We start from the raw sequence: 26,152 nt of genomic DNA, 5'->3' as shown, positions 1-26,152 counted from the left end.
GGAAGAAAAAAAAAAGACAAACATACTTGTCAACTTAGCCCACCCACATATTACTGAGCCAACAATTCCTTAGTGTGGTTCACCACACACCAGCTTCACCTGACTGCCTCTTACCTGGTGCGTGACCTTCAATTGAAAATTCCAACAATGTGCAACTTGTGTTTGGCAAATGAATTGTAAGTATGCCAGCTGCCAGATGTCTTCATTCTTATAACACCTTCAAGTCTGCTTCTGGCAGAGATCCACATACAAAGCAGGCTATGCGGTAATTGCACTGTCCATGTGCTGCTGGAGAAAAAAAAAACACAACTAAACTATGGTAAAAACAGAATAACATCATTAGAAAGATGACACTGATAAACTAAAGAGTCCCTGGTATTCTAATGTTGTGTACAAGTATGGAAGTTCATTTATTTAATATAATAACAAAAGAGACAATAGTAAAATAACTAATAAAAAACAAGAAGAAAAATAATATTTCTACTGCTATCTCACCGCTTGACGGGAGATTATTACAATTCATAATGTTTGTGTAGATATCAGAATGCGGCCAAAAGATGTGATATCACTATGCTCAAAATGTCACTACAGGTGTAAGAAACTGGCAGCTTTGGATATGTAATGTGATATCACTATGGACATTGGGTAATTGCATCACAATCAGCAGCCAGAGCCCAAGAAAGCAGGTGAGAGTATTGGGCAAGTGTTGTAAATGACTCGCCCCCTGGGCCTGTGTTGTGCGGGGGATACTCGGAACCGGGCCACTGGTGGGATGTAGTCTCCGTGGCGCTGACCCGGTCCATGCCAAGGGTGGTCAAACCAGTGGCAGTCTGAGTGTGATAACAAATGTCCGACTACGCCACCCGTGGATTGCGGTCAGTGGGGACCGCCGCTGCGCTGCCGACCGCTGAGGCTGATGTTGTATGCGCAGCCAAGTATGGGATAACTCCCCACGGGAGAAGTATTGCCTCAGGGCAGCTTAGTGTAGATGATGGGAGTGATGGTGTGAGCGTCCCAGTACTGATGGTGCTGGTGCGGCGATGAAACTCAGAGACGTGTGGTTGCAGTTTCCAATGCTTTACTCACAGTTGTTATTCATGTCAATCCTGCAGGCGATGACTGCCCAAGCCGTGCTGCGTCCACCAGGCAAGGGGCTCGACCAACTCCCAGGCAATTCCAGAGCGTGGCACAGGGCTCCCTTCTCTTCCCTTCTCTGGCCGTCCTCACCAGTGACCCACCTTTGTCCAGCTTCCTCGGGCCTTCTGTTGGCGAAACCTCTCTCCAGTTTCCCTGACCCTATGTGGTATGCTTTCCTGGTGGATGTAGTGAGGGGTCACACCAAGATGTGGTCACAACCTCCGGTCTTTGGCTGAGGAATCTGTTGCCTCCACCAATTTGGGTTCCGGTACCCTGCTCTGCCAACCCTTCACCCGCAATCTCCTGGGCCTATGGGGTTCCTTCTTCTCTCGTGTCTCTGGGCCTTTCTTAATGTTCTGTTCCTTGTTTCCTTTCTCTTCTGTTCCTGTTCTCTCTCTGCTGTTTCTTGCCTCTACTCCAGGCCTGCCTCATGGAGCTGGGCCCAGACTGAGCCACAGCTCCCTGTCAGCCCTCTCTGGCTGAACTCCTCTCTGAACTGAACACTGTCCTAAGATGGTGCCCACCTTAAATACCTCCCTCTATGTGTGAGCCCAGGTGACTAGCAACCAATGGGCTCCTACCTATGCCCAGAGACCCACCCCTATCTGCTCCTACACCACTGGGTGTACTTTCCCCTCCGCACTCCAGACAGGGACAGATGCTGTCGTGCCTGCACTCCTGTCTCGTGGGAGCACCGTTGACCTGTCCCTCGGAAATGGGGTGTGTGTGGTGCATGCAGCTAAATGAGTCCTGGTCCACACTCCATCCTTACCCGGGAGTGGAATATCACACCTCTGGTTTGAGGTGCAATACCCCTGTAGCAGCCGAGCCCTCGGGGTGCTACATTCCGCCCTGGTAAATCACAGCACGTCCTCGGGCTGGAAAAGAGCAAAACAATTTAAAACACACAAAATTTTTAGAATGCATTCGTATATAAGACATTAACCAAAAACTCATCCCTTTATGGGAGGTACTCTTCTCTTTTTAACGTTACAGGTATAAAACATTTTACTAATGCCACTGGAACTCTTTTATAGAACACTATATAAAACTTTGGCATTATTATTTTAGCAGCATAATAAACTTTCCAATTTAAGACATTTTCAAGTAAAACATTTTCTTCAAAAACACATTCTTGAGTTTCTGGCCGCTGTGCAACTTGCGACCAGGTAAAGGTGCAACAGTCCAGCTAATCTTGATGTAGACGTTGCGGTTTTTGTATAAAACCAGTAGGGGGCGCTTTAAGAAGCGCAACTATTTACAAAGGATTGGCCACTCTCAGTCCTCGGCCAGTGGGGATAGGGGAATGGCTGCTCACAGTCCTCAGCCTGGTTAGGGATTAGGGGCACACAAGTAACAGTTCACACAGTCAACAGTTTCACAACAGTTCTTGTACCCTGAGGGGTAACTATGCACAGTTCCACTTTACCATTCACTAGTAATGGTGTCCTCCTGATACTTCTTCCTTGCACTCTTCAGACCCGTCCGGGCCCTCAGGGTAGTCCATGTCTGGGCGGTACCGCAGCTCCTCCTCTGTTAGACGGTGGACATGGAGGGCATACAGTCCCTTTGCACCCTTGTGCCAGGTGTAGGTGACCACGTCACCGGGGTACAGGTCACGTCCGTGATGTCCCTCCGGCAGGTGGCTTTCCATGTCTCTCCTGGTGACGAAGACGTCGGTGTCAGCCTCCGGGTCTCTGATGAAGCCCCAGCCGTGCTCTAGCTGGAACTTTACTACGGTCCCGGTGGCTCGGGGACCGCGGATGGCTTGGGAGTTCTGACGGGCTCTCCTCTTCTGCTCCGCGCTCCGGGCTTGGAGTCGCTCCTCCCTGATGCGCCTCTGCCGCCACTCCCTTTCATAGGTGGCGAGCTGTTGACGGCAGCAATCCAGGCGATGGGTTGCTTCCGCCCGGGTCTTCTGGGTGAACCCCATGAGATTCTCGCCGGTGGGATCCCATGCCAACTGGGCATCCTCCAGCGGGGGTGGAGCGATGTTAGCGGGCTCCGGAGCCTGGATCAGAGGCTCGCTCAGGGGTTGTTCTCTTCGGAGACGGGGGTTGACGAACTTGGGTGGCCACTCGAAGGGCAGCCCGTCCGGGCTGGTATGTTGTGCATAGAGGTCCGCACCCAGGGGTGGCACCACGGCCTTCGGGCAGGTGACAGCGCCCGGGGGCACTCGGCCTTGCGACCAGGCCTGTGGTCATTTGTTGGTCGCGCCCGGGGGTGGCACCACCAAGGTAGGGGGCGCTGGTGAGGCAGCGGCACCTGGGTGTGCTGGGCCTTGCGTCCCGGCCTGTGTCGTCTCCCGCTTTACGGCGCCCGGGTTCAGAGGGCACAGCATGGGGCGGGGCGTGACAGTGACGTTTGCAGCCTGAGACCTAGCTGGCGGCGGTGGAGGCATGATGTCAGGTACGGTCCCCGGGGCTTCGGGTCCCGCAGTGGAGGGTAAGGGCAGGCTGGTGTTCCCAGGGCTTGGGGTGATGGCGTCCCCATTACCTGCCTCGGTCTCCGTGGCCTCCTCCGCGGCGTCGTCTGCAGCTGCTGGTCCCTCTTCTCCGCGCCCAGCGGTAAGCACGCTGCCCGGTCCCGGCGGGGTCCTGCGCTGGCTGCCTTCGTGCTGCTGGGCCATCTCCTCTCTCCACCCGGCAAACACATCCCGCTGCGCCCGGACCATCCGTCTGTTCAAATCTTCCAGCGCTGCGCTCGCACAGTCCGGGTCCCTGGGCAGCTGGGCTAGCAACTCTGTCAGGCTGCAGGGTGGCTCAGCTTGCAGCAGGCTGCGGGCCAGGGTGCTGGTGGGGTTCGCAGCTCCCTCCATCTACGGGTGCAGCAGGTCCAGACTGATCCAAGCCGCGCCCGGCCCCACAGTTTTCTTTCCTATCCGCCCCCATGGGGGGTGATCTTGGGGGCATCTGCTAACAATCACCCTTAGGGGCAGCCCCCCCTCGCTGATGGACATCTCCACTGCTGCATTCATGGCTGGTGGGGTCGGGCTCCTTCTTTGGCGCCATTCTGGGACCTGGCCCACGATGGGAGGTGGCTTCCTGCTGTCTTTTGGTGCACACATAATGGCGTCCGCTCTGCCAGGGCGGGAAAAACGGATGAAGATGGCGGGAAACGGTCCAAGATGGCGTCTGATGGCGGGAATCGGCTCCGGACGCCGGGAAACGACTCCGGACGGCGGGAAACTTCTGGAAATGGCGGGAGACTTCTTTTCAAGGTACATGCACAATCTTCTTCAGGCACGCAATACCCGATTGTGGCGGGTTGGTAAAGATCCTGCCCACTACGCCAAAGTTGACTCGCCCCCTGGGCCTGTGTTGTGCAGGGGATACCCGGAACCGGGCCTCTGGTGGGATGTAGTCTCCGTGGCGCTGACCCGGTCCGTGCCAAGGGTGGTCAAACCAGTGGCAGTCTGAGTGTGATAACAAATGTCCGACTACGCCACCCGTGGATTGCGGTCAGTGGGGACCGCCGCTGCGCTGCCGACCGCTGAGGCTGATGTTGCATGCGCAGCCAAGTATGGGATAACTCCCCACGGGAGAAGTATTGCCTCAGGGCAGCTTAGTGTAGATGATGGGAGTGATGGTGTGAGCGTCCCAGTACTGATGGTGCTGGTGCGGCGATGAAACACAGAGACGTGTGGTTGCAGTTTTCAATGCTTTACTCACAGTTGTTATTCGTGTCAATCCTGCAGGCGATGACTGCTCAAGTCGTGCTGCGTCCACCAGGCAAGGGGCTCGACCAACTCCCAGGCAATTCCAGAGCGTGGCACAGGGCTCCCTTCTCTTCCCTTCTCTGGCTGTCCTCACCAGTGACCCACCTTTGTCCAGCTTCCTCAGGCCTTCTATTGGCAAAACCTCTCTCCAGTTTCCCTGACCCTATGTGGTATGCTTTCCTGGTGGATGTAGTGAGGGGTCGCACCAAGATGTGGTCATAACTTCCGGTCTTTGGCTGAGTAATCTATTGCCTCCACCAATTTGGGTTCCGGTACCCTGCTCTGCCAACCCTTCACCCGCAATCTCCTGGGCCTATGGGGTTCCTTCTTCTCTCGTGTCTCTGGGCCTTTCTTAATGTTCTGTTCCTTGTTTCCTTTCTCTTCTGTTCCTGTTCTCTCTCTGCTGTTTCTTGCCTCTACTCCAGGCCCGCCTCATGGAGCTGGGCCCAGACTGAGCCACAGCTCCCTATCAGCCCTCTCTGGCTGAACTCCTCTCTGAACTGAACACTGTCCTAAGATGGTGCCCACCTTAAATACCTCCCTCTATGTGTGAGCCCAGGTGACTAGCAACCAATGGGCTCCTACCTATGCCCAGAGACCCACCCCTATCTGCTCCTACACCACTGGGTGTACTTTCCCCTCCCCACTCCATACAGGGACAGATGCTGTCGTGCCTGCACTCCTGTCTCGTGGGAGCACCGTTGACCTGTCCCTCGGAAATGGGGTGTGTGTGGTGCATGCAGCTAAACGAGTCCTGGTCCACACTCCATCCTTACCCAGGAGTGGAATATCACACCTCTGGTTTGAGGTGCAATACCCCTGTAGCAGCCGAGCCCTCGGGGTGCTACATAAACACTGGATTATTTTTTGGTAGGTTAGGTTTGGTTTTGTTACAATTCCTTTTGACAATGTGGTGTGCCGCTAAACCTATGAGATTGCTCCATCAGCGTTAAAAGGATTAGGGTATGTTCACTAGTGGATTTTGAAGTAGATCCAATTCAAAAGTCTACTTGTGTACATACCCTAAGATAGTGTACAGACACCACACTGACGAGTCACAAACGTCCTGCCTAATTGTCGGTTTATTTGTGGATTTGCAGGAAGAACAATCGAGAAATACTAAAAGTTGCTCCATTAGTATTTTATAAGCAACACAAGTATTCATCAAAACAGGCATGTCATGAGAGCTGGTAGGTCGTAAAGCCCCTCTTCGATGCTTTCATAGGCAATGATGTAGTACTAAAGATAAGAATGCACAGAGTTGAGTTCATGTAAAAAGCATGGATAGAGTACTGATAATCCCACAGGTCTGCAAGGGTAAAATTGTTTGAAAAGTAAGAGGTGATTCTTATATACTTTCGATCGCTGAACTCAGTAAAACTGTTGAAAAAATGCACAGTTCATAACAGTGTGGTGGTGTCCATAGCAACCAATCAAAGCACAGCTTTCAATTTAACTCAGCAGTATAAGAACTGAAAGCTGCACTGTGATTGGTTGCTATGGAGAGCAAAGGCAGATTTTCTTTTTGACAGAGTTCATAAGAGTGTGGTGGTGTACTTACCACGATTCTTTTCAGTATTTAGTGGTTGTGATCGAAACGGCTACAAGGGGGAGTAATTCACCAGACAACTTTTGGTTCATTTGCGGTTGTTTTGTAGTGAATAAACAACAAAGGAACATTACAGACTGTTAGAAAATTGTATTATGCATACTTTGGTGTAAAACTAGGTGATTAGGACAAGTTGTGGGCTCCACATGTAGTGTGTTCTGTTTATGTAGAAGAACTGCAACAGTGGTCTAAAGGGAAGAAAGAGAGCTTTCGTTTTGGCGTGCCTATGATTTGGAGGGAACTGTGAAATTATAGTGGTGACTACTACTTTTGTATGTGCAACATGGAGGGATGCAACCTTAAAAATAAGAAGGAAATTATATACCCGGATCTCCCTTCAACGATTCGTCCTGTGCCTCACGGTCCAGGAATACCTGTCCCTTCACCTCCGGAGAAACTTTGAAGATACACCTGATTCAGAAGAATCAGAACATGAACAACAGGATTGTGACAAAGACTTTCATGCTAGTCCCAATGAGCCACAGCTTTTTTCATCGCTCGAATTAAATCAGGGACTTGGAACTTCCTAAACATTCCTCAGAAATTTTAGGCTCTAGACTGAAGGAAAAGAACCTGTTTTTCATGGTAGAGAAAAGGAATTTCTTCCATATTGTTATCAAAATGATACTCTAGTGTATTGCAGTGATGTTCCTGGACTGATGGAAAAATTTAACATAGAGTCCAATGTGAGCTAGTGGAGACTCTTTATTTATTCATCCAAAAAAAGTCTGAAAGGTGTGCTACTGCACAATGGCAGCAAGTATGCTTTAGTGGCTGTAGGACATTCTGTGGACTTGAAGGAAAGCTATGAGAATTTAGACTTTATTCTCAAGAAACTTAACTATGAGGATCAAGGATAGTCAACTTGTGGTGATCTGAAAGTTCTCTCTTTGCTCCTTGGGCAGCAAGAATACACAAGGTACCCATGCTTTATGTGTGAATGGGATAGCCAGGATAGGACTCATCACTGGAGCCAAAAAAGTTGGCCAACGAGAACATCTTTGCAACTTGGAGTCAAGCACATAGTTGCAGAAAGTTTAGTTGATCCCACTAAAGTTCTCCTGCCATCACTTCACATTAAGCTTAGACTGATGAAGCAGTTTGTGAAAGCTCTAACAAAAGAAGGAGAGACTTTTAAGTACTTGTGTACCAAGTTTCAGGGACTGTCCGAAGCAAAACTGAAGGAAGGCATTTTTGTGGGTCTGGATATTCGGAAACTCATGAAGGACAATGTGTACAAAACAAAAATGAAAACTGTTAAGAAAAGGGCTTGGGATTCTTTTAAAGTGCATCTGTCAGCAGGATTGTGCTTAGTAAACTACATACACTGTCAGGTGGGCGACATTACACTGTTTAAAATGATACCTTGGTTGATTAAATCTGTCCTGTGTTTCTTGTGTAATCTTTACTTTCAGTTTGGATATAATAATATGCCCGTGCTTCGGGGCGGTCAGTGGGGTGGGCTCTATCTGGTGCTCTGCTTGCATATTCATCTGTATGCTCTTATAACAGGTCACTGTGCCTTCAGTGACCTGCCTCCTATTTTACATAATGCATCTAGTAGTGCGGGGCTAGGTAAAATAGGAGGCAGGTCAGTGAAGGCACAGTGAGCTGTCATAAGAGCATACAGATGAATATGTAAGCAGAGCACCAGATAGAGCCCACCCCACAGGCCGCCTCGAACCACGAGCATATCATTATCTCCAAACTGAAAGTAAAGATTACACAAGAACCACAGGATGGATTTAATCAACCAAGGTATCATTTTAAACAGTGTAATGTCGCCCACCTGACAGTGTATGTAGTTTACTGAGCACAATCCTGCTGACAGGTGCGCTTTAAAGAAGTCATGAAGAAATTTCTAGGTAACAAATAAAATCTAAAATTTAAGTCCATCGTGAAGTACATGCTGAAATGTTTCAAAGTTTGGGTTTGTCTGATGAATTTGAAGTTATATTTTTTACAATCCCCATTTGGACTACTTTCCTGAAAACCTTGGTACTGTTAGCAAAGAGAAAGGAGAAATATTTCATCAGGATATCAAGGAGATGGAATGATGATACCAAGCTAGATGGAACGTGAACATGATGGGGGACTACTGCTGGATGCTTCACAGAGAAGATCTGCAGGCTTTCTATAAGAGAAAAGGCATCAATAGAATTTTTGAAGAGAAAAGGAAAAGGCACATTAATTAATTTCCAATAAAGTTGCAGAATGAATGTTCAATAATTTTTTATATATAATATTGTGTAAAGTTTTGGCTACAATAAACATTTTTCTTATTCATTTTGTAATTTCACGTTTTGTGCAAAATCCATATGTGATGGTTAAAAATAGAAGTGCTTTTTTAAATCAAGGCATAATAAAACATAAGAATCAGTCATTGGATTTGAAAAAAATTTCATAAACCCAAATTTTGCATGTTGTCTGATTGTATCTGTCAAACCAAAGGGTTTTTTTTGTCAGCCTTGTGATCCTACAAATATACAGTATGTTGCAAAAGTACTTTCTATGACCTGTGATTTAGGCTAAGGTTTCACAGAAGAAGAAAACTGCTATATATATTAGTTTAATTACGCTAATTAATTACTTTGTTCCCAGCAAATTTAAAACCACAGCCACAATTGTCAGTATATATTAAATGAGTTGTCTGCTTTTTAGATTACTTTTTGTTAGAAAGTCACCTCTAAAATAAATACATTTCAGGATAGCACTGCTGCTATAAAGTCAGTAATAAGTGTTAAATTGCCCAACAGACCCATAGGGAAAATAATAATTTCATATTGCCCATAGAAATCAAAATGAGCTAGTATTTGATATCATTTGATATCACTGTTCATACGCATATAAAATTGTCTTACACAATAAAAACCTTCAGACACAACTTGAAAACCATCGCTTCATGAAAGTCTACAACCTTCAAAACAATGCTGACACCTCACTACCTAAGCTGTTCCAACACCTTAACCTACTGTACTCTTCTCCTCTGTACCGGTACCACCACTGTTACATTTATTGTACCTTCATGAATTTTATAGTTTCATAATTTTTAAGGTTTAAAGTAGAAATAAGTCCATGGAGTTCAACCTATACCCTAATAAGGGAATTTACAAGCAAAAGTCCCATGAGGAAAATCCTAATTGCCCAATATTAGGGGAAAAAATCCCTCCTAACTCCACATACGGCAATCACACACGTTACCTAAATGAACATTCCTGTACCCATAACCTGTAATATTATATTTTTCAAGACAACTATCAGGTCTTCCTTGTACTTTTGTAGTGAATCAACCATTACAATATCAAGTTCAATGGTCTCACTGCTCTCACAGTAATCTCTTACATAATTTTTACTGCTTGGAAGTTGCTACCTGGCACTGGTCAATAAAGTTGAGTTTGCCATTCATCCATACACCCAAGAGATTTTCAGTGAAAGTTTTATTCAGTGTTCTACAATTTATTACATAATTGATCATTTTATTTCCTCAGCCCAAGTGCATGACCTTACATTTTTCTACATTAAACTTCTATGGCCATTTGTGAGCCTAAGCTTCCAACTTACATAAATCCCTCTGAAACATTAAATCCTCCTTTGTTTTCATTGCTTTGCAGATTTTAGGATCATCTGCAAATTTTACTCTGTATGCCCTCTACAATGTTATTAATAAATATATTGGAAAGAAGAGGGCCCATTACTTACCCCTGTGGTACCCCACTGTTAACTTATGAACACATCGGAGTGTGTTCCATTAATAACCACTCTCTGTTTCCTATCACTAAGCCAGTTTTTAACCCAACTATACATATATTCCCCTGTTCCCATTGCTCTCATTTTATGTACCAACCATTTATGTGGCCCTGTATCAAATGCCTTTGAAAATTCCAGTGCACAGCCTTACCATGGTCTAGTCTAGAACTTACCTCCTCATAGACCAGACTGGACCGATCCTTCACAAACATACAGTGAAGGAAATAATTATTTGATCCCTTGCTGTTTTTGTAAGTTTGACCGCTGACAAAGACATGAACAGTCTATAATTTTAAGGGTAGGTTAATTTTAACATTGAGAGATAGAATATCAAAAAAAAATCAAGAAAATCACATTGTATAAATTAGATACATTTATTTGCATTTTGCAGTGAGAAATAAGTATTTGATCCCCTACAAACCATTATGAGTTCTGGCTCCTACAGACCAGTTAGACACTCCTAATCAACTTGTTACCTGCATTAAAAACAGCTGTCTTACATAGTCACCTGTATAAAAGACTCCTGTCCACAGATTCAATTAATCAGTCAGATTCTAACCTCTACAACATGGGCAAGACCAAAGAGCTTTCTAAGGATGTCAGGGACAAGATCATAGACTTGCACAAAGCTGGAATGGGCTACAAAACCATAAGTAAGACGCTGGGTGAGAAGGAGACAACTGTTGGTGCAATAGTAAGAGAATGGAAGAAATACAAAATGACTGTCAATTGACATAAATCTGGGGCACCATGCAAAATCTCACCTCGTGGGGTATCCTTGATCATGAGGAAGGTGAGAGATCAGCCTAAAACTACATGGGGGAACTTGTTAATGATCTCAAGGCAGCTGGGACCACAGTCACCAAGAAGACCATTGGTAACACATTATGCCTTAAAGGTTTAAAATCCTGCAGTGCCTGCAAGGTCCCCCTGCTCAAGAAGATACGTGTGCAGGCCCATCTGAAGTTTGCCAATGAACACCTGCATGATTCTGTGAGTTATTGGGAGAAGGTGCTGTGGTCAGATGAGACAAAAATTGAGCTCTTTGGCATTAACTCAACTCGCCGTGTTTGGAGGAAGAAAAATGTTGCCTATGACCCAAAGAACACCATCTCCACTGTCAAGCATGGAGGTGGAACCATTATGTTTTGGGGGTGTTTCTCTACTAAGGGCACAGGACTACTTCACCGCATCAATGGGAGAATGGACAAGCCATATACCGTTAAATCCTGAGTGACAACCTCTTTCCCTCCGCCAGGACATTAAAAATGGGTCATGGCTGGGTCTTCCAGCAAGACAATGACCCAAAACATACAGCCAAGGCAACAAAGGAGTGGCTCAAAAAATAGGACATTAAGGTCATAGAGTGGCCTAGCCAGTCTTCAGACCTTAATCCCATAAAAAACTTATGGAGGGAGTTGAAGCTCCGAATAGCCAAGCGACAGCCTCAAAGTCTGAATGATTTAGAGATGATCTGCAAAGAGGAGTGGGCCAAAATTCCTCTTGACATGTGCGAAAACCTCATCATCAACTACAAAAAACGTCTGACTGCTGTGCTTGCCAACAAGGATTTTTCCACCAAGTATTAAGTGTTGTTTGCCAGAGTAATCAAATACTTATTTCTCACTGCAAAATGCAAATAAACGTATCTAATTTATACAATGTGATTTTCTTGATTTTTTTTTTGATATTCTATCTCTCAATGTTAAAATTAACCTACACTTAAAAACATAGACTGTTCATGTCTTTGTCAGTGGACAAACTTACAAAAACAGCAATGTATCAAATAACTATTTCCTTCACTGTATGTTGCTTCTGGGTTATTAGAATATTTTAGTAAGATACTCCAGGATGGCATCTGTTAGAAAACGCTTAAAGATTTTGCCCATTCTAGAGGTTAATCTTACCAGCCTATAGATTCCAGGCTCAATTTTTGTCCCCTTTTTAAATATTGGCATCACATTTGCTGTTCCCCAGTCTTGTGGTACAGACCCTATTATTATGGAATCCTTAAATATTAGAAATAATGGTCTGTCTATCATGGTACTTAATTCCTACAGTTCTCTGGAGTGTATGCTAACCTAGCTGGTGATTTATCTATTTCAGTGTTTTCTATGTGATGCCGTGCTTCTTGCTGGGATATCCCTGATCATGTCATCTGTAGGTTTGAACTCGTAACTCATCCCATATGTGACAGGTAATGGCTGTGTGCTACAGCTAGGACCTGCTCCAAACAGCCATGAGTGAAGCTGCAACTATTAACCTGCTGAATACTGCTGTCAAACTCTAACAGTGGCATTAAAGAGAATCTGTCAGCAAGTTTTTGCTATGTAACCTGAGAACAGCATGAGGTAGAGGTTAAAACAATGAATTCAGTTATTTGTCACTTATCAGGCTGTGTGCTATTGTTTACTTATATTGAAGGTTTTATCACTAGGAAATTATCATTGCTGTGAATAGCTGGCTCGTGAGCAGTTGTCCGACCACGCCCCCTGTAAAGATCTGAGGTTGTGGATTGTAAGTAATCACCTAGGCAGGTTAACGATGCAACAATATTTTATTGATCACAGCCATGGTAATAAAGCAATTCCAGGTAAATGGCCAAAATACAGTTCTCTCAGTCCTCAAGTTCCCAATCTGGGTTCAGTAGTTCAACTGGCTTAGTATCAGGCCATACTCACGGTCTCCCAACTTTTGGTTGGCCCACAGATTTCGTATCTCCAGCCAGTATAGTCTGTAGCCACAGTCCATGATCCTCTAGACGGCAGATAAAACTATGAAAGCACAGGTATCCAGTAGCAGCAGTCCTTTTAAGAAAGTTTAAATCCGAATGACATAATCCATAATGGTAACATGTTTATCCATCCATCCTTCCAAGTCCACAGTCTCCATCCTCTTCCTTCAATCCTTATACACAACTCTCACTAAAACATGTCTGTCCTTTCTTTCGCTGGGGTCAGTCCCCTGCCAGGTCAGAAGTGATCACCCTCCCCCTTAAGCATTTACTGTTAGCTAACAACAATGAAGAATATTCTTGAAGCCTTCATCTGAGACTACATGTAAGACCCCCTGTGGTGACGGCTCCAATGTGTCTACAATCTACACACACATAATGAGATTATTGGCTGTTGGAACAATGGTTAGATACTCCTGAGATACAGAAATCCTGAGATACAGATTAGTGGAATGCTGGACATTTTACAAGTGAGTCTAGTGCACATACTGACAAGTTAGCAGAACTATATAAAACATAACAAGTAAATCACTAATAAAGCACAATAATAATATTGACAAAAATGGTGGTCCGTTGCTGACAAAGTATCATAGTCTTTAGTAAGTGGGCAGCTCCTCACACCCCCTTCTTTGACAAGCAGCTCACTGTCAATAGACTATGTACATACAGAGTCCGTTGTGGGTGGGGGAATCTTTCTGAGCTCTGCTACATGTTGCATCTAATAAGGCCTCTTTGCCTACATCAGACTGCACTCAGATGAGGTAGGAAAAACCTTCTGACAGATTCCCTTTAAGTGCACGCCAGCATGAGGTGTGTCATTCTATGCACTCACTGACGCTCCTGTGATGCAATTGCAGGGCAAAGATGGGTTGCTATGATAGCCAGGGGTCTGTTGAATACCTCCGTCATTATGGAGCTCCCTTGAAACCCAGCCCTTTCCAAATCAAGTCCTATCAGTTTAATTAAACACAGCTGGACTCCAATGAAGGAGTAGAACTATCTCAAGGAGGATCACAATGAAATGGACAGCATGTGACTTAAATATGGCTGTCTGAGCAAAGGGTCTGAATACTTATGACCATGTGATATTTCAGTTTTTCTTTTTTAATAAATTTGCAAATATTTCTACATTTCTGGATTTTTCAGTCAAGATGGGGTGCAGAGTGTACTTAAATGAGAAAAAAAAAAAAAAACTTTACCAAATTTACCAAATAGCTGCAATGAAACAAAGAGTGAAAAATTTAAAGGGGTCTGAATACTTTCCATACCCACTGTATGTCCAGAGGAAAGAAGGTTTAATCATGATCACAGATGCAGATTATTTACTGTAAGAGCAGTTAGACTCTGCTACATGATGTTGTAATGGTTGATTCACTAAGAAGTTCAAGGAGGGCCAGGACACCTTTCCTAATAAATATTAAGGGTTATGGATACTAGATTCTGTGACGGGACTTTGTTTACGGGATTTTGTCTGATTGACGTATATGGAGTCGGGAAGGAATTATTCCCTTAACATGGGACAATTAGCATCTACCTCATTGGGTTTTTACCTTTCTTTGCATCAACATATTAGGATTATGGCTTGAACTTGATGGATATTGTACCTTATTTCAACCTTGAAAGTTAAAAATATGAAACTTTATTCACATGTAAAGCACCCTGGAATAAATAGTGCTTTAAAATAAAAGTTAATAGATACATTACCATTCAATAAAAAATCCCATGCAAAAAATAGCTAAATTTATTATGCCTTGTGAAAAAGGGGCACCATTTCGGCTCAAGATCAACTGAGCTTTTGTCAGGCTGAGTGCCCACGATGCGGTTTAATGCATTTCCGAGCAGGCATTTCAGCCGCGGAAACACATTAAAATCGCCTGTTAAGAGATTTGGGATGTATTCCAATGATAATCCGCATGTGCTGTGCACATGCTGCGGAAATTTCCACGGCTGATTATCATTGCGGAAAAATCTGCAGCACAACCAATTTGGGCGCAATTTAGCGGCAAAATTGCGTCCATTGACTTGCATTGAACCGCATAATATTCGCATGTATACATGCGGATGTTATGTGGTTCAATGCGGGGATGGTTCCCGAGTCTGGAGAAGAGGAGACTCTCCTACAACCTGGGTACCATGGTACCTGCAAGTAAAAAGAGAATAAAGTAAAAAATAAAAAAAATTATTCAGTCACCTCTCCGGTGGTCCCTGGTCTCCTCTTCGGCCGCGTCCCCTCTACTCGGCGTCCCGCAATGTACTGGCAGGACCTGCGGTGATGTCGTTTAGTCAGCTGATGGTCACGCGACCGCTGACTACAGCGGTCAGGTGAGGTCGCGTGACCATCAGCTGACTAAATTACTTCACCGCAGGTCCTGCCAGTACACCGCGGGATGCCGAGGAGAGAGGACGCTGCCCGTAGGAGATTGGAGGCCGCCGTAGAGGTCAATATAAGGTTTTTTATTTCTTTTTACTTTTTTGATTCTTTTTTTTACTTAAGATGCAGTATTTGAAGCAGAAATCTCCTCATAAGTTGGTCACACAAAATAAATCCATTCCAGTTGCATGGAATTATATTGTGTGACCAACTTGTCAAGCCCTTTTCCAAGTGAAACTCAAAATCGCTTGGAAAAATGCTTGAAAAAAATGCATGCATAAATGCATGTAAAAACGCTGAAAAAATGCCGAAAAAACGCATGTAAAATTCGCATGCATTTTTTCTGCCAAGGAGATGCAGAAATGCTCAGGAAATTTCTGCTTCAAATCTGCATCGTGGGCACATAGCCTCAAGCTTACTTGCTCTTGAGCTGAAACATTGCCACGTGTATTCATTTGTCCAGCCACGTCTCTGTTTCCTCACCATATCATAATTTTCTTCCAACAATATTAATTCTAATTCTCCCATCTTGTTGATGAGGCTTCTGGCATTTGGGTACAGGCACTTTATGTATTTCTCTGTACCTCTATTTATGCTTAGTGTATTGACTGTCCTAACCCCTTCCCCCTTGCCTCCCCCAATTTCATTACTTATGCCCAGGTCCCTATCTACACTATCTTCCCCAGCTGTTCAGTAATTGCCCACCCCCTGTCCTTAGTTTAAACACTCCTCCAGTCTTTTAGCCATTTTCTCCCTAGCACAGCTGCACCCTCCCCATTCAGGTGCAGCCCATCCCTAGCGTAAAGCCTGTAGCTAATAGAGAAGTTGGCCAAGTTCTCCAGAAACCCCAAGCCTTCCTTCCTTCACTGATTCCTGAGACACTTATTGACCTCCCCAATCTACCACTGCCTCTCTGGTGTGGCATATTATACAGGTAGTATTTTAGAGAATATGTAAATTATGTATGTAACTGCAGACTTCAGAATCATCACAGCCCATCTACCACTCCACAGAAAATAAAATCATTGGCTGTATGAAAAGAGGCAGAGATGCTCATGACAAGAGCAAAGATTTGCCTCTATATAAATCACATTTAGGCCACACTTTTTACATCTTGGACTTCAACAATGGCAAACCTCTTCTATATCAGAGTAAGAAAGTTTAAACATTACAACAGAAAAATCTCTACAGTGCGAGAAGTGAGATTATGGCACTCTCTGCCACATGATGTAATGGTTAATTCACTAAAAAAGTTCTAGGAGGGCACTAGATGCCTTTCTTGAAAAATATAATATTTGAAGTCATTAGTATGGTCACACTTAGAATTCTGTTTACAATTTTGGGCTCCATAGATGAGTGTACAAGGTTATTAAAACATAGTCATCGATTTAATTTTTATTTCCTAAATCATTAGTACATGTGAAAATAAGCAAAGTTGTGATTGGAGTTATTCAGTTTGGAAAAATTTACGCTTAGGGGCCATTATATTACAATGTACAAATATATGAAAGGACAGCGCAGAGATCTTTCTAATGATCTTTTTACACCTTTTTCTGTGACGGTGAAAAGGGGGCATCATCTATGTCCAGTGGAAAGTAAGTTTAATCATGATCACAGATGCAGATTCTTTACTGTAAGAGCAGTTAGACTATAAAATTCTCGGCTACAGGATGTTGTAATGGTTGATTCACTAAGAAGTTCAAGGAGGGCCTGGATGCCTTTCCTAATAAATATTACTGGATATGGATACTAGACTCTGTGATGGGACTTTGTTTAAGGGATTTTGTCTGATTGATGTATATGGAGTCGGGAAGGAATTATTCCCTTAACATGGGACAGTTAGAATCTTATTCATGGGGATTTTACCTTTCTTTGCATCAACATGTTAGGATTATAGGTTGAACTTGATGGACATTGTGCCTCCTTTCAACCTTGAAACTTAAAAATATGAAACTTTATTCACATGTAAAGCACCCTGGAATAAATAGTGCTTTTAAATAAATGTTAATAGATACATTACCATTCAATGAAAAATCCCATGTAAAAAATAGCTACATTTATTATGCTTTGTGAAAAAGTGGTAACATTTCGGCTCAAGATCAACTGAGCTTGTGTCAAGCTTACTTGATCTTGAGCTGAAACATTGCCATTTGTATGCATTGAATTTTCTATTGACTGCTGCCTAGTTTTTTACTTGTTTATGTACCATAGGTCGTGGGTTGCAACCTGTGGGCTGGCACCTATACCAACAATTTTGCTTGTGTTTCTCTATTGTTTTGTTTTTCTAGATAGATAGATAGATAGATAGACAGATGAGTAAAGCCGTAGGTGTAGACTTTTAATAGCCCATAATGTTAACTTTTCGGACCATATGTGGATCTTTCTTAATACTCAAAGCTTAAGAAAGGTCCACATATAAACATTGTTGTGTTACCTCAATTTTTGAGATAGATGGATAGATAGATAGATAGATAGATATATGGATGAATGGATAGATAGATAATAGAAGGATAGATAGATAAAGATAGATAGATAGATAGATAGATAGATAGATAGATAGATAGATGATAAAAAAATGGTGAATCAAAAGCAGCACAAAAAATGGAAAAAACGTGCAAAGCCCCCTAGGTATGTAATAGTGGGGAAGGGCGTAGCCTTCCCTTGGTACTGAGATAGTTAAAGGAAGTGTCCCTGAGGTCAGACCTCCCTCTCTGTGGTAGACCAAGCTAATGGGGGTTAGCTTTAGTGGTCCAGTTAGTAGAGTAGAGGGGGAACTTAGTGCCCTTATCAAGCCTAGAGAGATATAAAGCTTGTTCCTGGTATAATTCCTTCTGGGCTGTAGCACCTGAAAACAGCCACAAGATGCCACTGTTCTGGGTGCAGATGTCAGGTTGAGTCTGCCAGCAAAGTTATAGACAGTGATGGGTTAAAGTTCTGTGATGACAGCTCACTGAGGGTGGGCATATTAGGAAAGTCTCTGTTTAGTTTCCAGAATCAGGAAGTGATTCTTCAGTACGAGTTGAGACCGCAAGTTGATCAGACAGCCTGAGTATAGTGGCTGCTAGGGTAGACGGGAGCTCCGTACCGTCAGACAGTGGGATCCCAGTGTGCAAGTCTCCCCACACAAGAGCACGAGTCCTGTCAGCCCGCCAGAGAAACTCATCCAAGCGTAGTGAGGACACGGGGCACTTCTAGTCTGCAGGAAGCAGAGGAAGCTAAATAGGACTCCAGGCTAAGACGTGGGGGAGAGATATCGGATCCAGGTCACTGTCAATACAGAGGAGTCTCTTGGGCCAGGAATTATAGCCACAAGAGATGCTCCGCTTAAAGAGGGAACCAGGGCTGAAGCAGTTAACAGCGCCTGTGAGAGAGATGATTGCCTGTCGGGCCTTATCCATTATATCTGACTGTAAATATTGTATATATTCCTCTTCCCCAAGTAAAGTCCAAGTTCTGGTTAAGAACCTTGTGTCCTCTGAAATTATTGCTGCCCTGGTCCCAGAAGAAAATTGCCTGGAGACAGCCGCGATCGGATGGCTTGAAGTAAGTGAAGAGCACTACATACACAGCCACACTTCAGAGGGAGGACACGTATTGTCTGTAGGGTGCCATAGCAAGAGGGGGCTACAGCTCGCCGATGACTACCTCGCTCGGGCACCTTACAGGTACACACCAGTCCTATGTATATCCACAAAGAGATTGGAGGCAGCACACAGATGAATGATGAAAAAATTGTCTTTTAATAGCCCATGTGGCTGTATCAACGTTTCGGTCCAAAAATGTGGACCTTTCTCAAGCAATGTGAAAGTGCAATGTGCCAATTATTTAAACCTGCTTAATCACACAAATTGATTAGCAGTAATTAATACAACATATACATTTTAGACATGATACAGATACAATCAATACATCATTTATCATGATTCACACAATGTGTACAATATATAAAGTGCAAGAGTGCTAAGAAGACAAAAAAGATTCAAGTCATCATTATAAAAATCATTTCTATTCATAATTGATCATAGTCACCGGCTGTACATATTTAAATAGCCACATGACTCACCCCATAGTGTAAACATGAGAAGCGCCAAAATCTCAGCGTCCCTACTATCTTTATTGCGCATGTCCGGAAGGAATATAATAGTTCTGGAGCGCAATTACGTTCCAAAGACCGGAGATGCCGGCGCCGTCATAGAAACCTATATGAAACTGACCGCGCATGCGTGAGGAGGCGTCAACACATCCATCACTGCGGTCATAGACAGACATGTAGCCCGGGCATCCATGTTTATTAAGGGCAACTCGCCCAAATCTCACTATCTCAGAGAGCGCAATGCGCATATATATATATATATTATAAAACTGCAGGGGACGCAGCGCTAAAGTGCACATTATAACTAAGTCTTGCAATCATTTAAAGGTAGGAGTCACAGACATTTGAGCATGAGAGACATGGGAACGCCCACCATTAGCTGGGGATGGCAACCCAGTGGCCTTACTGAGATGGAAGACAAGTACCCAAAAGGGCACCAATCTCAACCCCTCCTGACACAGGCTACCCAATAGTCCATATACTCCGATAAATAATTGTGTAGCAACCCATCAGTATATTGTATAAATCCATATATTAAGAAGAAGATTTTATCATATGGAGCCCAATTCATGTCTTTTATCATCATATTCCTATACAAACATGGCGCTATTTTAGATAAAGTATAAGAACTATTAATTTTGATAAGGATGAATCAAACATCAGACAGTGGTGGTAGATCTATAAAGAAAAATAAGAAAAATTAATAATAAAATATTAATTAGAATTCTATAAAATAACCACATCATGTATGACTAAGAGATAATCACAAGGAGAAAATAGGCAAGCAAACATCCCTAAATAGTTACACTCAATTTATAATCAACATTTAATCCATTGGGTTTTAATGTTTTAAGTCTCTTAATCCATTCCAATTCTGTGATTTTCAACAAACGGGCCCTATCTCCACCCGTCTCAAGGCTGGTATGTGATCAATAATTCTACATTTCAAATGTTTCTCTGAGTGTTGCATCTCAGTAAAATGTTTTGGAACAGGTAAGTCAAGTCTTTTTTTCCGAATTTTATATCTATGCTGGTTGAGTCTAATTCTAAAATCTAGTGTAGTCTCCCCAATGTAAAAGAGATTACAGGGACACTGTAATAGATAAATAACATAATTTGATGAGCATGTTAGAAAATGATTTATAGAGTAAATCTCCCCACCATTAGAAAGCTGAAACTGATTGCCTTTCTGTAAAAATGAACAATTAATACAATTGAGGCAAGGAAAACAACCTGTTCTCCGTTATCCTGTTAATGTAGTCTGAACGGTCTCCCTTCGGGAGCCAATGTCTGCCCGGATCAACCTATCCTTGATGTTTTTAGCACATTTGTAAGATATCAGAGGAGGTAATTGAAATTCTTTAATTTCAGGTAGACATTTATTTAGCATTGGCCAGTGGCATTTAACAATATTAGCCACCATCTTGCTCTCCTCACAAAAAGACATTACCATCGGTATCCTATCCAAATTTCCATGTTTTTTCACTGGTTTATTTAACAGGCTATTACGGTCCACTCCCTTCACTTTATCCTTCCATTTGTCAAGGAGTTTACATGGGTAATTCCTCACCCTGAATTTATCCATCATTGAGTCCAAAGAAGCCTCCAACATACTATCCTCACTTATGATCCTTCTAACTCGCAACATCTGACTATAAGGAAGCGATTCCACCATTCTGCGTGGATAGTGACTGTTATATTTCAATAAGTTATTTCTATCCGTAGGTTTGACAAATAGTTCTGTATTCAATCTATTGTTACTATATTTAATCAATACATCTAAAAATTGTATCTCTCTATCCGAATGCACCAAAGTAAACCCAATGCCCTCAATCAGATCATTAAGAAAAACATGAAAATCCAACAGTTCCTCCAAAGAACCAGACCATAGGAGGAGGACATCGTCTATGTATCTCCACCACCCACATACATGACAGAAGTGGTGGGACACATAGACGAGGTCCTCCTCCATGACTCTCATCACCAAATTTGCATAAGCGGGCACCATACTGGCTCCCATCGCTGTTCCTCTGCACTACATGTAATATTTGTCATCAAACAAAAAATAATTGTTTCTCAATACAACCTCAAGTATGATCACAATGAAATCTATCTGTCTGGATGTAAAGTGGGTCCCACTCAATATCTTATTCACAGCACTAAGTCCCACCTCATGACTAATAGACGTATATAAAGATACTACATCAAATGATGCCAAAATAATCTCACCACTAAGCCTGACCGAACTCAATTTACGTAAAAAGTCTGTAGTGTCCAATATAAAGGATGTTGCCTCTCTTGCTACTGGTCCTAAGATTTTATCCAAAAAGATTCCAATATGACTCGACAATGAGTCACTCCCAGATATAATGGGACGTCCTGGCGGATCTATAAGCGTTTTATGTATCTTTGGGAGAATTTATATAACTGGCGTAACAGGATTCTCCTTCAACAAAAATGTAAACAAGTCCTCATCAATTATGCCCTGTGCCAATGCCTCATTCAAAATCAATTTAATCCTTTGCATAACCACTAATTTAGGATCCCCACTTAATTCTTCATATACCTCAGTATCAACAAGTTACCGATCAATTTCAGCTATATATTTTACTGTATCCATGACAACGACCACACCACCCTTGTCCGCTGGTTTAACCGTGAGGTTGCCGTCATGGATCAAGGAATTAAGGGCGATAGTCTCACCTTTGGAGAGATTAGGGTGGCTAAACAAGGTTTTAGTATATGACTCTTTCAACTTTCCACATCTTTGTTCACTGCTGTAATATATGCCTCAATAGCAGGTTGATTTGTTATAGGTACAAAATCACTTTTATTGCTGAGTCCATAGTCCTGCAGTCTTAGAGTACCACCACTGGTCATGTTACTCCCTTGTTTCATATCACTCCAACCAAACCAATATTTTAATTTGATTGATGTAAAAAAAATGTAAACAATTCAGTTTCAAGCTTAAACCAATTAATACCAATTGAAACCAATTGATTCTTTATAGATCTACCACCACTGTCTGATGTTTGAGGACATGATTCATCCATACCAAAATTAATAGTTCTTAACTTCTTATACTTTATCTAAAATAGCGCAATGTTTGTGTAGGAATATGATGATAAAAGACATGAATTGGACTCCATATGATAAAATCGTCTTAATATATGAATTTATACAATATAATGAGAGGTTGCTACACAATTATTTATGGGAGTATATGGACTATTGGGTAGCCTGTGTCAGGAGGGGTTGAGATTGGTGCCCTTTTGGGTACTTGTCTCCCATCTCAGTAAGGCCACTGGGTTGCCATCGCCAGCTAATGGGGGGCGTTCCCATGCCTCTCAGGCTCAAATGTCTGTGACTCCTACCTTTAAATTAGTGCAAGACTTAGTTATAATGTGCACTTTAGAGCTGCGTCCCCTGCAGTTTTATAATATATATATATGCGAATTGCGCACTCTGACATAGTGAGATTTGGGCGAGTTGCCCTTAATAAACATGGATGCCCGGGCTACAAGTCTGTCTATGACCGCAGTGAGGGATGTGTTGACGCCTCCTCACGCATGCGCGGTCAGTTTCATATAGGTTTCTATGACGGCGCCAGCATTTCCGGTCTTTGGAACGCAATTGCGCTCCAGAACTATTATATTCCTTCCGGACATGCGCAATAGAGATAGTAGGGACGCTGAGATTTTGGCGCTTCTCATGTTTACACTATGGGGTGAGTCATGTGGCTATTTAAATATGTACAGCCAGTGACTATGATCAATTATGAATAGAAATGATTTTTATAATGATGACTTGAATCTTTTTGGTCTTCTTAGCACTCTTGCACTTTATATATTGTACACATTGTATGAATCATGATAAATGATGTATTGATTGTATCTGTATCATGTCTAAAATGTATATGTTGTATTAATTACTGCTAATCAATTTGTGTGATTAAGCAGGTTTAAATACTTGGCACATTGCACTTTCACATTGCTTGAGAAAGGTCCACATTTTTGGACCGAAACGTTGCTACAACCACATGGGCTATTAAAAGACAATTTTTTCATCATTCATCTGTGTGCTGCCTCCAATCTCTTTGTGGATATAGATAGATAGATAGATAGATAGATAGATAGATAGATAGATAGATAGATAGATAGATAGATAGCAAAAATGATAATGCTCAGTTGAACCCGAAACGTCACTGAGCTCCAATGGGCTATTAAAATCATAATTTCTATTTTTTCTTAAAGGTGTGCTGCCTGGAAGGTTTTCAGGACTCGTATTATTGTAAGGTTTGCTAGTGCTGCTTTCAATTTTCTTTTTTTCTAGATAGATACATACAAGCTTAGATAGATGGATAGATAGATATATGGATGATAGATAGATAGATAGATAGATAGACAGACGGAAGGATTCAAGGCTTGAGAAAGGTACACATATGAACATTGGTGTGCTGCCTCCATTTTTTGAGATATATAGATATATGGATGGATAGAGAGATAAATAGACAGATAGATAGATAGATAGATAGATAGATAGATAGATAGATAGATAGATAGATAGATAGAAAGATAGATAATATGGCTGCACTTCATATCACAATCTCTGGAAAGTTACTAATTTTGCCTTACCTTCATCATCTAGCCTCATTTGGCTTTTAGGTTAATAGGTTTTTAGAACATTATTACCTTTACACATCCAGTATATTGTACAGAAAACAGAAAAATCCTTATTAGTCCTATCATGTATGTATACTCTACCTGTAAAACAAATAGTATCTTAAGCTAATTGTGTCTTTTTGGAGCCAAACAAACTAGCAGATTCTGAAACCAAAGGGGCTTGCAGAGAATACGGATAAATGAAGGATTATGTCATAATGAGTTGGCAGAGCAAATCCAGTGCTTGTCTTGCACAGCCAAAATACAGTTCTCATTTCCAGCAACCCAAGTCTATCAGGGAGCAAGCACAGACTCTTTAGAAATGGAAAGTCCGATGCATAATAATAGCGAACTCTTCTTGTGCCAAAGCTCTTCAGAACTTTTGAGGTGAGAGGTCAATGCTGTGATTCACAGGGGCCTGATCCTTATCTAAGCTTTTGCAACAAAATGAGAGTGTTCACTAGTCTTATTAAAGAAATGTTTGTTCCTCTGTCAATGAACTGAAAGGAAACCAACTCAATGTACTTTTCCAGACCACAGTTCAAATTAACCACTCGCTCATACATGCATAATTATTTGTGCCAAAGTTAAGATTCCCGCATATATATAAAGTATATAGTAGAAACCTAAATCAATATATACTCAAGTAAACATACTGTATAGCAACACATATTCCAGATAAAACTATGTATTGCATATTAATATACAGTAAATATGTATTAAATATTTTTACTTTTGTTCTACAGAATTATTGCTTTATTTTTTATGCTTAAAAAATACATGACATAATCAGAAGTAAATGCTCAGATTAAGCATTTAATACAAATTATATTTATTTCTTGTTCTAAGAATACGCAAGCTAAATATAAATAAGAAAAATGTTATTTTATAATAAATATAAAATTATCAATAAAATATAAAGAATTATTTATATTAGTATTAATTTTCAACTCTTAATTTCCTATTTCTTTTATGTGTTAGAGTTTCAAATGGGTATTTTATATTAATTCTTATAATACATTTAACAAAAATATGGCGAATAAAAAATAAATAAAAAAGAAACAACTTTTCTGAAAATGGAAAAAAAAAGCAAAACCTAAAATACGCAAAGTTGATTAAATTCTTGAAGTTCACATCATGACATTTCAAAAAGCAATTTTATGGGCTCTCTTTAATGGTTAAATGCCCCATACCAAATATTCTATTCACTGTTCAGCAATCTGCCATGTAGGTCTGAGCTTCTCATCGCGGCTTTTAAAATATGTATTCGGAAAGTACAAAAGTGCTGAATATATTTGCAATCTTTTTGTACTAAGATTTACAACTAATGACCTCAAGCAATGTCATGCATGTAAAACAAAATTACAAGACCACCCTGGCTTGAGCAGACTTAAGATACAGAATAATGCTCTTGATTCGTATTCAAATTTAGATGGATAGAACAAAAACTACACATAGCAATAAAGATAAACCTATTTCATAGTTTTACTTTGTAGAGCCCATCTCTTCACTGGTGTTTTGATATGACAGGATTCATGTAAGTAGACAATTATCTAAGCTTAGTGCTGGGAATGACAGCATATTAAATACATGCAAAAGGCTTCTGAATCGCCATCTATAGCCTGCGGGGATAAAACACTCATCAGTTGTTCCCTAGACCACTAGTGGTTTAAAACGTCCCTGGCCATGCTGACATCTAGTGAAATCGTAGTTTGAGTTTCATTCAGAAGCCAGCTCAGCAAAGCCTGATTTCAGGATGTCTTCCCTTGGCAGCCTGCCTCCCCCCACCCACATGCACTGCAGGCTAATTTTTGTCCCACCACTTTGAATGAAAGGAGCCTTTTTACTTAACTGCGGCAGTTGGCACATTGCCCTTTTCATGGACCAAACCAACCATCATCTTGGATGTAACAAATTAGTACATTCTCAGAATAATAATAAGTTCAGACATGAAAACACCATTGTTTTTATTTGGAATAGAAGTCGCTGCATCTGAGACATGTGACTTTTAAATCCTCTGCTCTGCTGCTTAAATGTTTCAAAATGGCACAAATGCATTTTTCGGACCCTTTTCAATTCTAA

The 26,152-nt window shown here is 42.0% G+C and overlaps 1 protein-coding gene across 6 annotated transcripts in view; it reads right to left on the bottom strand.

Moving 5' to 3' along the window:
- Positions 1-26,152, bottom strand: part of SOX2 (SRY-box transcription factor 2) — a 1,587,917-nt gene that overhangs the window by 511,997 nt on the left and 1,049,768 nt on the right. For all 6 annotated transcript variants that reach the window (XR_012318398.1, XR_012318399.1, XR_012318390.1 and 3 more), the window contains exon 5: positions 115-288. The gene's annotated coding sequence lies outside the window, so the exon portion shown is untranslated. The remainder of the gene's footprint in view (positions 1-114; positions 289-26,152) is intronic.

The sequence above is a fragment of the Phyllobates terribilis genome, unplaced genomic scaffold (assembly GCF_046119375.1).
Source record: "Phyllobates terribilis strain yellow unplaced genomic scaffold, ASM4611937v1 Scaffold_3__8_contigs__length_932513732, whole genome shotgun sequence".
In the NCBI taxonomy this organism is placed as follows: domain Eukaryota; kingdom Metazoa; phylum Chordata; class Amphibia; order Anura; family Dendrobatidae; genus Phyllobates; species Phyllobates terribilis.
This window is presented reverse-complemented; position numbering and strand designations above follow the sequence as displayed.